The 13,985-nt window shown below is 38.7% G+C and overlaps 1 protein-coding gene across 3 annotated transcripts in view; it reads right to left on the bottom strand.

Annotated features, from left to right (window-relative positions):
- The window catches only part of FILIP1 (filamin A interacting protein 1), a 215,533-nt gene extending 214,615 nt beyond the window's left edge, over positions 1-918 (bottom strand). For all 3 annotated transcript variants that reach the window (XM_021092328.1, XM_021092343.1, XM_021092321.1), the window contains exon 1: positions 412-918. The gene's annotated coding sequence lies outside the window, so the exon portion shown is untranslated. The remainder of the gene's footprint in view (positions 1-411) is intronic.

The following is a 13,985-nucleotide window of genomic DNA, read 5'->3' as shown; positions in this document are numbered from 1 at the left end:
TTACCACACCAGCTGCTCAGCTACTTTCCATACATGAAAGTTATCCTGCTTCTAGGGAAAATATCCCTTCCACTGGTTAGCCATCTTCATTGTGAAAGGACTGTGAAGTTGTCCTTTGTCATATTTCTGTTACCTGCCAGAAAATGATAACTTGGCAGAAACATTCTGATGGCTGTTTAGACATCCTAGCAATCTTTGTGTTGAAAGAGGAATCAGGTAATTCTGAGAAAGGGATGACTTTCAGAATCTTTAAAAGCAATTCAGAGTGACTGCCGTAATTCCTAAGTGTGTTATCACATAGGGGAACAATGAGAATCAGAGGAAACAGACAACACAGATTTGGAGAGAGCGCTCTCCTTGTGGAAGCAGAAATTGCTTAAGAGAGTAAGGAGCTGTGGCTTTTTATCTTACCTGACTGGCAGCTTGTCTAACCAAGGGTACGTCCTTAGGGAGGTAGCGTATCCTTTGAAGAACCCAGTGGCTTGTCCCACAGCCTGAGACTGGAGTCCTGGAAAACTATCCAGCCCGAAAGAATACAGAGGAAAAAGCTTTTCCCACTTTCTTTCCTAGGACTGGCCAATAGCTGAAGTCATGCAGGAAACTGGGTAGAGAGCAGGGGGGAAAGCAGCTTCTTCTCCCTGAAATCCCGATCAGCAGAAATTGGAGGCTGCTGTGTATCTCCCACCCAGACTTTTGTTTAAAAGTTTTTTCAACTGTTGCTAGGTGTTGTTGGGTTCTGAGATTAGGTTTCTCGTCTTCTGCTCCCTTCACAACACCGTCAGAGCAATGACTTTGTTGAGGAGCTGAGCTCGCGTGTGCTATATTTAACCAGTGTTCTCAGCAAGTCAAGCCTGTCAACAGCTGAGAAGTTTGGAGCTGTTGCTCCTCAGTTCCTCGGCAGCTGGGTTATCAGTGGACACAGCCCGGCTCGCCCAGTGAAAGATTGCAGGGAAACTGGCAGACCCTTTTAAGGACTGCTGCTCGTTACCCAGAGGTAATTATGATGGAAGCCCTTAGATGCAGACTGTGACTGGGGACTTATGTTTTAAAATCTGAAAAAGAAAGAGCAGCAGTTGTCTGGAACAGAGAGCAATGTACCGATATTTCTGCAACATTCTTCTCTGTTAGGCTTTCTGAGATAAATGTTCATAAATAGAAAAAGCTTTTAAAACTGTATCACAACTGTTAGAAAAATTCACAGCAAGAAATCTGTTCCAGGCAGTTTTTTACATGGTTGTGTGGCATTCGTGCACGTCGTATTGGACCAAACCAGCTTACATACCTGACTGTTATTAAAATAAGGTAACCGTGAAGGAATGTCTGTTAAGGGTGTGTTTCTGAAAGGAGTGAGGTTAAGAAGGAAAATCTTAGCCTTCTCACTCAGGTCATTCACTTAAAGCAAGAAATGGAGAACGCTCCAGAAAAACCAGGACTTGAGAACCTCCAGTGGTCAGAGCTTTGCCTCATCATTAACCCCAAAGTCTCCACAACCAGGAGTGGGGTCACTTCTACCCTGAAAGTCCAACATGAAGAGGGTCTCAAGATGTTTTATTGGTTTTATTCTATATCATAAAATAGTAGGAATCGGCCAAGATTAAGACTCATGAAAAAAAAAAATGTGTGTTTAAAACTAACTAACTAGTTTTGGGGACTGTCTTACTAATTACATATGTGAAAGTAACAGTAAGAGGAACTGACAGCCTTTTAGCCACAAAGTAGGAAGGAGGGGGTTCCTGTCATGATGCAGCAGAAACAAGTCCGACTAGCATCCATGAGGATTCAGGTCTGATCCCTGGCCTAGCTCAGTGGGTTAAGGATCCAGCATTGCCATGAGCTGTGGTGTAGGTCGCAGATGTGCTTTGGATCCCACCTTGCTGTGGCTCTGGTGTAGGTGGGCAGCTGTAGCTCTGATTTGAGTCCTAGCTTGGGAACCTCCATATGCTGTGGATGCAGCCCTAAATGCAAAAAAAAAAAAAAAAAAAAAAAGTAGAAAGGAACACACATACACACAGCATCACTGTCTAACACACTAGAATATTGCCCTGACAAAAATCTTACCAATGCCACTAAAAGGGTTGACCCCTTTCCTGAGATTAATTTATCAGCTTAAAGATATCCATTTTTTTTGACATGCAAACTGAAGTTGACCAAGGAGACAAGTAAAGACATAATTTTAAGATTTTAGGTGTTATATACTTGCAATAAATATACAGGAGAACCCTAATGCCTGTCACATTTCTTTTTAAAGAAATCACCTCTAAAGCGAGTTGACCCCATACCTCAACCTATTAGAAGTCACTTTTGATGGAGCATTATGGAGGATAATGTGAGAAAAAAGAATGTATATATATATGTGTGACTGGGTCATTTTGCTGTACAGTAGAAAATTGACAGAACATTGGAAACCAACTATAATGGAAAAAATAGAAACCATTTTTAATAAATAAATAAATAAACACAAATTCACCCAGGCAAAAAAAAGAAGACATCTGGGTTCTCCCCATCCCACCCACCTCACTAACAGCATTCATCCTCTCTTCCTAATGTATTTACTACTATTAACATATAAAATCACATTTGTTCAGATTCTTAGTCCCTCTGGATCTGGGCCAACCTTGATTAAAAAAAAAAAAAAAAGAAGACTTCTATTAAGATGAAAGCATTCTTATAAGAAATTAACTAACTCTTCTAGAACGCTAATGGATCTTTTAGACACAATCTATTCACGTCCCTACAAGTAGGTTCTAATAGGAAGTGGAAGTATGTGACTGGGCTGTGAGATGGTTCAGAATCACTAGGAGAACTGTTTCAAAAATTCCAAAGGGATGTGGTATGGGGCGATAATAATTTGAAAAATGCACACCACCCCCACACATATCCCTCATGTAACAGCCCCCCCCCTTCACTGAAGACTCGGGAATGTATCATTTCTTCCCTCCTAAGAGTTTACTTTGCAGAGGTCCCCAACCTGAAAGGGCAAAGAAGGGAAAACTTAGGGGAAATAACACACTTTGCCTTTCTGGGCTTAAATAATTCCACTGAGAGGGTGAAAGTTACTTATTACCCCTTAACTATCCAGACAATTGAAGGTTTTGGTAGGGTTTTTTTTCCTTTCATGAAATCCTGGTCCCCCATCATTGTTTTCTTGAATCTCTGGAGGAGCCATTTGTTGTTGCTGTTTATTTTTAAAATACATGACAAGCAACAGCATATAGTGTTTTTCACATAATTAGATACTGTTGCTACCTTCGAATTATGTTCTTTAATCATGCTGGGCAGGGAGGGAGGCAAGATGTTGGAAGAGTGAGAGGCTGCACTCACCTTCTCCCACAAACACATTAAAAAAACACATCTACATGTAAAACGACTCGCACAGAACATCAATTGAATGCTGGCAGAAGAACTGAAACCTCCAAAAAGGGCAAGAAACTCTTGACATAACGGGGTAGAAGAAAAGAAAAAAAGAGAGAGAAAAAAGGAATCAGGACGGGACTAGCACTCCCGTGAGGGACCTGTGAAGGAGAAAGGGAACCCACACCCTGAGAAGCCACCTGACCGACAGAAAGATCAGCCTAGTCAGAGGGATAGCCAAGATGCCGAGAAAAGTGCAGCAACAGGTCTGAGAACGGAAAAGCAGAGCGAGAGACACACAGATCATCTGAACCACCGGCACAGACACCACAGCCTGAGATGCTCTGGTGGGGCATGGGCGCCAAGTCTTAGGCTCTGGAGGTCAGTCCCTGGGAGCAGGCTAGGGTCCACAGTGAGGAGACAGCCTAAGGGGCTAGAGAGCAATATGCTACAGGCAGGGAAAGTGGTATGCTAAGGGCTGGGGAGTGGAAAGCCACAGCAGAAGGAACCCAGGAGAAGGTCTGGACCCACATGAGACACAAGACGCCATTGGTGGGGAGGGGAGAAGAGGAGGGACGGGCTGCCATAGAAAACTCCTTGCACCCCAGGGTTCCCGCTTGCCCACGGGCTGGAAGAGAGCAGAGCATTCCTGGCACAACCCACCAAGCCCACCAAACTCCAGGCACCCCTGCCTGCCCACGCATGGATCTGCCCTGCCAGGCCTGCCATGCTCCATGTGCCTGCACCTGCCTGTGCAGAACCAGCCTAGGCCCACCACACTCCCCACACATGCACTCGCCCGCACAGAGAAGCCCCACCAGGCCAGACGTGCTCCAGGTACTGGCGCCCACCTGTGAGGAGCCACCCTGTCAGCCTGCCCTGGACTGTGCCAAACTACAGTCTGGCTTCCCCAAATTCATAGAAAAACACAAGCACAATGAAGAAGCTCAGAAACCATTCTCAGTTAAAGCAACAGGAGAATTAACCTAAAGCAGTCAACAATTAAACAGACCTCTGCAGACTGACAGACCTTAAGTTCAAAAGGGAGATAGTGAAAATACTGAAGGAATTAAGATAGGATTTGAACAGTAATGCAGATTCCCTCAGGAAGGAACTAGAAAACGAAAGGTTAGTAGCCAAGAAAAACTAGAAAATTCATTTGCAGAGATACAAACTGAGCTAAAGACAATAAAGACCATAATGCAGATGAATAATGCAGAGGTACGAATTAGTGACACAGAAGATAGAATTAGGGAAATCACACAAACAGGAGAGCAAACAGAAAACCATGTGAAAAAAACATGAAAGCAATGTAAGAGACCTATGGGATAATATAAAGCAGGCCAATCTATGCATAACAGGAATTCCAGAAGAAGAAAAAGAAAAGGGGATGAAAATATATTTCAAGAAATTATGGCCAAAAATGTTCCAAATCTAAAGGATACTGATATCAAGATACAGGAAGCACAGAGGGCCCCAAACATGTTGAACCCAAACAGACCCACACCAAGACATATTATAATAAAAATGTCAAAAGTTGATGAAGAAAGGATTCTAAAGGCAACAAGAGAAAAGCAAAGTGTTCATTACAAGGGAATCCCAATAAGGCTATCAGCTGATTTATCTACGGAAACACTACAGGCCAGAAGGGAGTGGGGAGATATATTTAAAGCACTGAAAGGAAAAAAATCTGCAACCTAGAATACTCTATCCAGCAAGAATATCTTTTAAAATAGAAGAGGAAATAAAGAATTTCTCCAGCAAACATAAGCTGAAAGAGTACAGCAATACGAAACCCATTCTAAAAGAAATACAAGGGCTTCTCAAAATTAAAAAAAAAAAAAAAAGAGGAAGAACTAGGATGGAGGAAACCACAATTGGAAAGCAATCACTTAAATAAGCAAGCATACAGATCTAAACATGAAGATGTTATTTAAAAAAAAAAAAAAGACATCAAAATCATACAATGTGGGCAAGGGAAGTAAGAAAAAAATAGATTATTTTTTTTTATTTTAATGCTGTGTTTGAGCCTATATGACTATCAGGCTAAAAGTAAGCAGATATAGGAAGGAGTTAACATACTTAAAAAACAGGGTAACCACAAATCAAAACCGAACATTACATTCACAAAATGTGAAAAGAAAAGTACTCAAGCATAAAATAAATGGAAACCATCCAACCACAAAAAAGAAAAGAAGAAAAGAGAAAAATAGAATCAACTGGAAAACAAGGTTTAAAATGGCAATAACTAAACATCTATCAATAATCATCTTAAATGTCAATGGATTGAACCCTCCAAACAAAAGAAACAGAGTGGCAGATTGGATAAAAAAGCAAAAACCTTTAATCTGCTGCCTACAAGAAACTCACCTTAGAGCAAAGGACACATATAAATTGAAAGTGAGAGTTTGGGAAAAGATACTTCATGCCAATGGATAAGACAGGAAAGCAGGAGTAGCAATACTCATATCAGACAATATAGACTTTAAAATGAAGTCCATAAAGAAAGACAAAGAAGGACACTATTTAATGGTTAAAGGATCCATTCAAGAAGAGGATATTACAATCATCAATATATATGCTCTTAAAATAGGAGCACCCAGATACCTACAACAAATACTAACAGACATAAAAGGAGAAATTGATGGGAATACAATCACAGTAGGAGACTTTAACACCCCACTCACATCACTGGACAGATCCTCTAGACAGAAAATCAATAAAGCATCAGAGATGCTAAAGGAAACAATAGAAAAGTTAGACTTAATAAGTATTTTCAGGACATTATATCCAAAAAAAAAATCAGAATATGCATTCTTTCAAGTGCACATGGAACATTTTCAAGAATTGATCACATATTGGGGCACAAAGCTAACCTCAACAAATTTAAGAGTATAGAAATTATTTCAAGTGTCTTCTCTCACTACAAAGGCATGAAACTAAAAATCAACCACAGGGAAAGAAATGAGGAAAAAACGTACTATATGGAGACTAAACAACATGCTACTAAAAAACCAATGGGTCAATGAGGAAATCAAGAAGGAAATTAAAAAATACCTTGAGACAAATTATAATGAAGACACAACCACTCAAAATCTATGGGGTGCCACAAAAGCAGTGCTCAGAGGGAAATTCATAACAATACAGGTCTTCCTCAAAAAAGAAGATAAAAATCTCAAATGGACAACTTAACCCACCACCTAAAAGAATTAGAAAAAGAAAAACAAACAAAACCTAAAGTCAGCAGAAGGAAGGAAATCATAAAGATCAAAGAGGAAATAAATAAAATAGAGATTAAAAAAACAATAGGAGAAATCAATAGAACCAAGAGCTGACTCTTTGAAAGGTAAACAAAATAGACAAATCTCTGGCTAGACTCACCAAGAAGAGGCGAGAAAAAACCCAAATCAACAAAATAAGAAATGAAAAAGGAGAAGTCACAGAAATACAAAAAACCGTGAGAGAATACTATGAACAATTGCATGCCAACAAATTTGACAACCTAGAAGTAATGGAAAACTTTCTAGAGACACAGCTTGCCAAAAATGAATCAAGAAGAAATAGATCAACTGAACAGACTGATCACTAGAAATGAAATTGAACATGTCATAAACACACTCCCTACAAATAAAAGTCCAGGACCAGATGGCTTCACAGCCAAATTCTACAAACATTCAAAAAGGAACTTGGACCCATCCTCCTTAAACTTTTTCAAAAGGTTGAAGAAGAAGAAACACTCCCAAAGGCATTCTCTGACGCCACCATCAAATTCCAAAACCAAAGATACCACCAGAAAAGAAAGCTATAGGCCAATATCTTTGATGAATATAAACGCAGAAATTCTCAACAAAATTTTAGCCAACAGAATCCAACAACGTATATAAAAGATCATACACCACAACCATGTGGGATTTATCCCAGGTACACAAGGGTGGTTCAACATACACAAATCAATCAACGTCATACAGCACATTAACAAAAGAAAAGTCAAAAACCACATGATCATCTCAATAGATGCAGAGAAGGCATTTGACAAAGTACAATATCCATTCATGATCAAAACTCTTACCAAAGTGGGTATAGAGGGAACATAATTAAAGACATTTATGACAAACCCATGGCAAATATAATACTCAATGGAGAAAAGGTGAAAGCCTTCCCACTAAAATCTGGAACAAGACAAGCATGCCCACACTCACCACTGTTATTCAACATAGTACTGGAAGTCCTACCAACAGCAATCAGACAAACAAAAGAAATAAAAGGCATCCAGATAGGAAGAGAAGAGGTAAAGTTGTCACTGTATGCAGATGACATGATACTATATATAGAAAAACATAAGTAATCAACCCAAAAACTACTTGAACTGATCAACAAATTCAGCCAAGTAGCAGGATATAAGATTAACATTCAGACATCAGTCAAATTTCTGTATACTAACAATGAAATATCAGAAAATGAATTCAAAAATACAATGACTTTTAAAATTGCACTCCAAAAAATCAAATACCTGGGAATACACCTGACCAAGGAGGTAAAAGACTTATATGCTTAGAACTATAAAATATTAATCAAAGAAATTAAAGAAGATATAAAGAAATGGAAAGATATTCCATGCTCCTGGGTTGGAAAAATTAACATTGTAAAAATGGCCATACTACCCAAAGCAATCTACAGATTCAATGCAATCCCTATCAAATTACCCATGACTTTCTTCACAGAACTAGAACAAACAATACAAAAATTTATATGGAACCACAAAAGACCAGAATTGCCAAAGCAATTCTGAAGAACAAAACCAAGCAGGAGGCATAACTCTCCAAGACTTCAGGCAATGTTACAAAGCCACAGTCATCAAGACAATGTGGTACTGGTACCAAAACAGACATACAAATCAATGTAACAAAAGAGATAATGCTGAAATAAACCCAGACACCTGTGGTCAATTAATCTTTGACAAAGGAGGGAAGAACATAAAAATGGGAAAAAGACAGTCTTTTCAGCAGGTATTGCTGGGAAACCTGGACAGCTGCATGCAAATCAATGAAACTAGAACACACCCTCACACCATGCACGAAAATCTTCATTATTAGGAAGATTGGATTAGGAAGAGAATATAGGCAAAACATCCTCTGATATCAACCTTAGAAGTGTTTTCTCAGGTCAGTCTCCCAAAGCAACAGAAATAAAAGCAAAAATAAACCCGTGGGACCTAATCAAACTGACAAGCTTGTGCACAGCAAAGGAGACCAAAAAGAAAACAAAAAGACAACTTACAGAATGGGAGAAAATAGTATCAAATAATGCAACTGACAAGGGCTTAATATCTACATTATACAAACAACTTATACAACTCAACAGCAAAAAAGCCAACAACCCAATCGAAAAATGGGCAAAAGACCTGAACAGACATTTCTCCAAAGAAGACATACAGATGGCCAACAAGCACATGAAAAAATGCTCAACATCACTGATTATTAGAGAATGCCAAACAAAACTACCATGAGGTACCACCTCACACCTGGCAGAATGGCCATCATTAATAAGTCTACAAATAACAATTGCTGGAGAGGGTGTGGAGAAAAGGGACCCCTCCTGCACTGTTGGTGGGAATGTAAGCTGATACAACCACTATGGAGAACAGTATGGAGGTACCTTAGAAAACTATACATAGAACTACCATATGACCCAGAATTCCCACTCTTGGGCATATATCCAGACAAAACTTTCCTTGAAAAAGACACATGCACCTGCATGTTCATTGCAGTACTATCACAATCGCCAAGACATGGCAAAAACGTAAATGTCCATCAACAGATGATTGGATTAGGAAGATGTGGTATATATACACAATAGAACACCACTCAGCCATAAAAAAAGAACAAAATAATGCCTTTGCAGCAACATGGATGGAACGAGAGACTCTCATACTGAGTGAAGTAAGTCAGAAAGAGGAAGACAAATACCATATGATATCACTTATATCTGGAATCTAATATATGGCACAAATGAACCTTTCCACAGAAAAGCAAATCATGGACTTGGAGAATAGACATGTGGTTGCCTAGGGGAAGGGGAAGGGAGTGGGATGGATTGGGAACTTGGGGTTAGTGGATGCAAACTCTTGCTTTTGGAATGGATTAGCAATGAGATCCTGCTGTGTAGCACTGAGAACTATGTTTAATCACTTATGGCAGAGCACAATAATGGAAGAAAAAAGAATGTATACATGTATGTGTAACTGGGTCACTATGCTGTACAGTTGAAAAATATATATATTGGGGAAATAACAACAAAAAATAAATTAATTAATAAAAAATAATAAAATAATTTTTAAAATCTTTTTTCATTTGTCAAAAGAAAAAAAAATCATGCTGGGCATATGTGCTTTCTGACTCATCAGTCTCTCCCTCTCCTCTCTCTCTCACACACACACACAAGCTCCCTCATACATTCCCCATCTCTCAGTTATAAAGTGATTTTATTTTGAAGGCTTCCTTCACCCTCCCCCCCAACCCCAGGGAGTGATTATTCAGATAAAAGCATTTCCTATATACTCTCCAGAGGAAGTAGTGCAGTTAAGAACTACTAGAAATCTGCGTTTTGTATACAGTCAACAAGGATCTGATTTTTCAACACATGTTGTTAATATATAACAGTTCCTCTGCATCCTTTTCCCAAAATCTTAAGTGTGAACATTCTGAGAACCTCTGATAAACTTACAATGAAAACTGCATTTCCCAACTTCAAGGATGAATCATGGTGAAACTTTTTAGTAAGAGGATAGATTGATGTTATCAGTGAGAAAAAAGCAAATGCATCAAATAAGGAAGTTGGCACATTATGTCTACATCTGTTTCTAAAACCACATTATTCATTTAAAGAGGCATATGAGGAGTTCCCGTCGTGGTGCAGTGGTTAACGAATCCGACTAGGAACCATAAGGTTGCGGGTTCGGTCCCTGCCCTTGCTCAGTGGGTTAACGATCTGGCGTTGCCGTGAGCTGTGGTGTAGGTTGCAGACGCGGCTGGGATCCTGCATTGCTGTGGCTCTGGCGTAGGCCAGTGGTTACAGCTCCGATTCGACCCCTAGCCTGGGAACCTCCATATGCCACGGGAGCGGCCCAAGAAATAGCAAAAAGACAAAATAAAATAAAATAAAATAAAGAGGCATATGATTTTTAAGTAAAAAAAAGTTATGTGATGCAACATACACAGTGAAGAGAAAAATAGATATTCAGGGGGTGCCGATCGTAAGGGGAGTTTCCAACATGTCCTTTAATTTTTTTTCTATTTTTATTTTATTTTATTTTTTGCTTTTTAGGGACATATCTGTGGCATATGGAAGTTCCCAGGCTAAGGGAATTGGAGCTGCGGCTGCCAGCCTACACCACAGTCCATGGCAACGCCGGGTCCCCAAACCACTGAGTGAGGCTGGGGAACAACTCATATCCTCATGGATATTAGTTGGGTTCATTATTGCTGAGCCACAATGGGAACTCCTAGGTGGCTTTAAGACTGGAATGTACACTCCCTGGTAGCAGAGGACTTTCTGTTTGTTCCTCACTGAATACTCAAGCACCACTGTAAGTGTTCAATAAACAGGAATGATTGAATGAGCAAAGGAACATGTAAAATATTAAAGAAAAGGCAAAGAAAACTTTAGAGCATATTACCCGTAAACTTCTGAAAGATGCATCCAGGCTCTCTGGACAAATTTGGGTCCTTATAAGCTGTATATTAAAAGTTGTAGAAAAAAGTTCTGAGATTGTGAATTCATTATTTTGAAATTTTTAAAGTTCAAAGAAAAGTAATAGATTTCAGGATAATAATATAAATACCTATGCAACATATTAGGTGCTAAGCAGAGCTCTAAGGGCTTAACATATACTGACTGAATTCTAACAATAACTCACTGAATAGGTATGACTATGTTCCTTCATTTTCAGGAAAGAAAAACGGAGGCATAGAGATATTAAGTAACTTGACCAAGATCACATGTTCATAGATAACAAAACCAGAATTTGAACTAGGAGTCTGATTCCAAAAATTTGTGTTCTTAACCACTTAATTGCTTCTTATATATATTAGTCACAGTAGCCTATTCTTAGCAGTCACTGAGAGTCAAAACATATAAACTTTGCTATACTTGAATACAGATTCTTCTGATCAAAAAACTACACTTATAATTCCACAGTTTTAGGCCTAATTTCATGATCAGCGTAGTAAAATAAAAGCTTATTAGAACTGAAGTCTCGATGAATACCAGAAAAGAGAAAATTGTACTGAAAAGAAGATAATTGCTTTGAGGAAAAAAAAAGAGTCTATTTTAAGCAAAGGATGTGAGCTGTTCAGTATTCTCTCTAAGGCAAACAATGCCTGATGTTTTATGAAGAATGAGTTCACTGCTTAGTGAAATTCTGAAATTATATTCTGAAAATATAATGTTAGTCTATGATTTGATAAGCAATTTCAAAATGTTTGTGAACTGTTTTCACAACCAAAATTTCTCAAAGACATAACTGACAAGAAGAAAAAAAAAAAAAAACAGTGGGGGTGGAAGGATCATTCATTATACATTAGTTAGTTCTTTGATATTAAAATGATATTTTTGGGAATTCCCTTTGTGGTGCAGCAGAAATGAATCCCACTAGTGTCCATGAGGATGCGGGTTCAAAATCCCTGGCTTTGCTCAGTGGGTCAGGGATCTGGCCTTGCTGTGAGCTGTGGTGTAGGTTGTAGATGCAGCTTAGATCCTGCATTGCTGTGGCTGTGGCGTAGGCCAGCAGCTGTGGCTCCGATTCAACCCCTAGCCTGGGAACTCCCCTACACCTCAGGTGTGGCCCTAAAAAGCAGGGACAGGGTCAGATGATATTGTCATGCTTGCTATAGTCAAGTTTTACAATTTGAAAATATTTGCATTTTCTATTAACCCAGCTATGCTTCTATTTAGATTTTCCAAAACCTTAAAATAAATGGTGTAATTGTGTATTTTGTAATATCTACAAATATTCATAATAGAATAACTACTTTGTCCTATTTATAAATAAAATACTGTGTCATACTTACATTTATTCATAAAATATTCAATTATTTTCTCAACACCTCAGGAAAAAAAGCAAAACTAAGTTTAAAAAAAGTTATAATAATACTTGTGCATTTACTTGAACAAAGTAAGCACTTTACCTGCATGTATTAAACATTCAAATCCCCACTTCCTTGTTTATGTGTTTGAAAGTAGGTTACTAGAACTTAACCCTGATAATTATTCTAGGATCATATTCTGCACACACTTATACAGTTGACCAGAGTCTTTTGTTTTGTTTTGTTTTGATTTCTAGAGCCACAGTGGTGGCACATGGAGTTTCCCAGGCTAGGGGCTATAGCCACTGGCCTACACAACAGCCACAGCAACTTGGGATCCAAGCTGCTTCTGCAACCTACACCACAGCTCACTGCAATGCCTGATCCTTGACCCACTGAGCAAGGCCAGGAACTGAACCTGCATCCACATGGATGCTAGTCAGGATCATTAACCATTGAGCGACAAAGTGAACTCTGTGTCTTTTTGTTTGTTTTTGACAGGATCAGATGACATTCTCCTGAATATATTTCCTTCTTCCTTTCCTATTCCATAGTCACCCCCTACACACACACTGATTTTTAGTTGTAATGGATAAATTTCAATAATTTTTTTAAATGGGGTGAAACATTTACTCTCTAAGAAATAGACACAGAATTGGAAAACAGAGACATTTACTCTCTAAGAAATAAACACAGGATTGAAAAACCAGTGACTGGGCACAAAACCACACAGAATAACGCACCTTTCTCCACGAAAGCTTATGGGTTTGTATATACACACTCTGAGGATAATTATAGTTAACTCTGAAAAAAGGGCTGCCTGGAAAACACAGTGGTTAAGCTCTCTGACTCTGGAGTCAGGCAAAGCTGGTTTGAATTCGAACTCCATTACGTATTAACTGTGTGAACTTAGCAAATTCCTTAATTTCACCTAAGCCTCCTTTACCTTTTCTATAAGATTAATAAAAGAAGTTAAGACTATTCATAATAGCCAAACACTAGACATTCTCCAAATGCTTCCTGAAGTTGGATGACTACGTTGTGGAAAAGTCAGATACTGACATACTGTACAGCCGTAAGAAGGAACATGTCAAAATGTGGACAAATTTCTGAAATAAAATGTTAAATGGAGGAAGCCAGACTCAAAACAGTACACTGTATCATTCCAAACAGACCAAGTTCAAAATCAGGCAAGATTAATCTATGGTGTTGGAAGTCAGGCTAGTAGTTACCATTGGGAGGCAGGGATATGACTGGGAATGGACATGAGGGGAATTTCTGTGGAATCAGGAATTTCTAGATACACCAACGTGTTCAATTTGCAAAAATCAATCAAGTTGTATGCTTATGATTTAGGTATTTTCTGTCTATATGCTATAATTTTATAAAAAGTTTAAAAATAATTTTAAGCATATAATGCCTAAGAATCCTTGCTTTATGAAATATTTATAGATGGAATAAAATGATATGTGTGGAGTTCCCACTGTGGTGCATCTCTGCAGCACCAGGACATAGGTTCAATCCCCAGCTGGGCACAGTGGGTTAAGGATT

The sequence above is a fragment of the Sus scrofa genome, chromosome 1, assembly GCF_000003025.6.
Source record: "Sus scrofa isolate TJ Tabasco breed Duroc chromosome 1, Sscrofa11.1, whole genome shotgun sequence".
Lineage (NCBI taxonomy): Eukaryota > Metazoa > Chordata > Mammalia > Artiodactyla > Suidae > Sus > Sus scrofa.
This window is presented reverse-complemented; position numbering and strand designations above follow the sequence as displayed.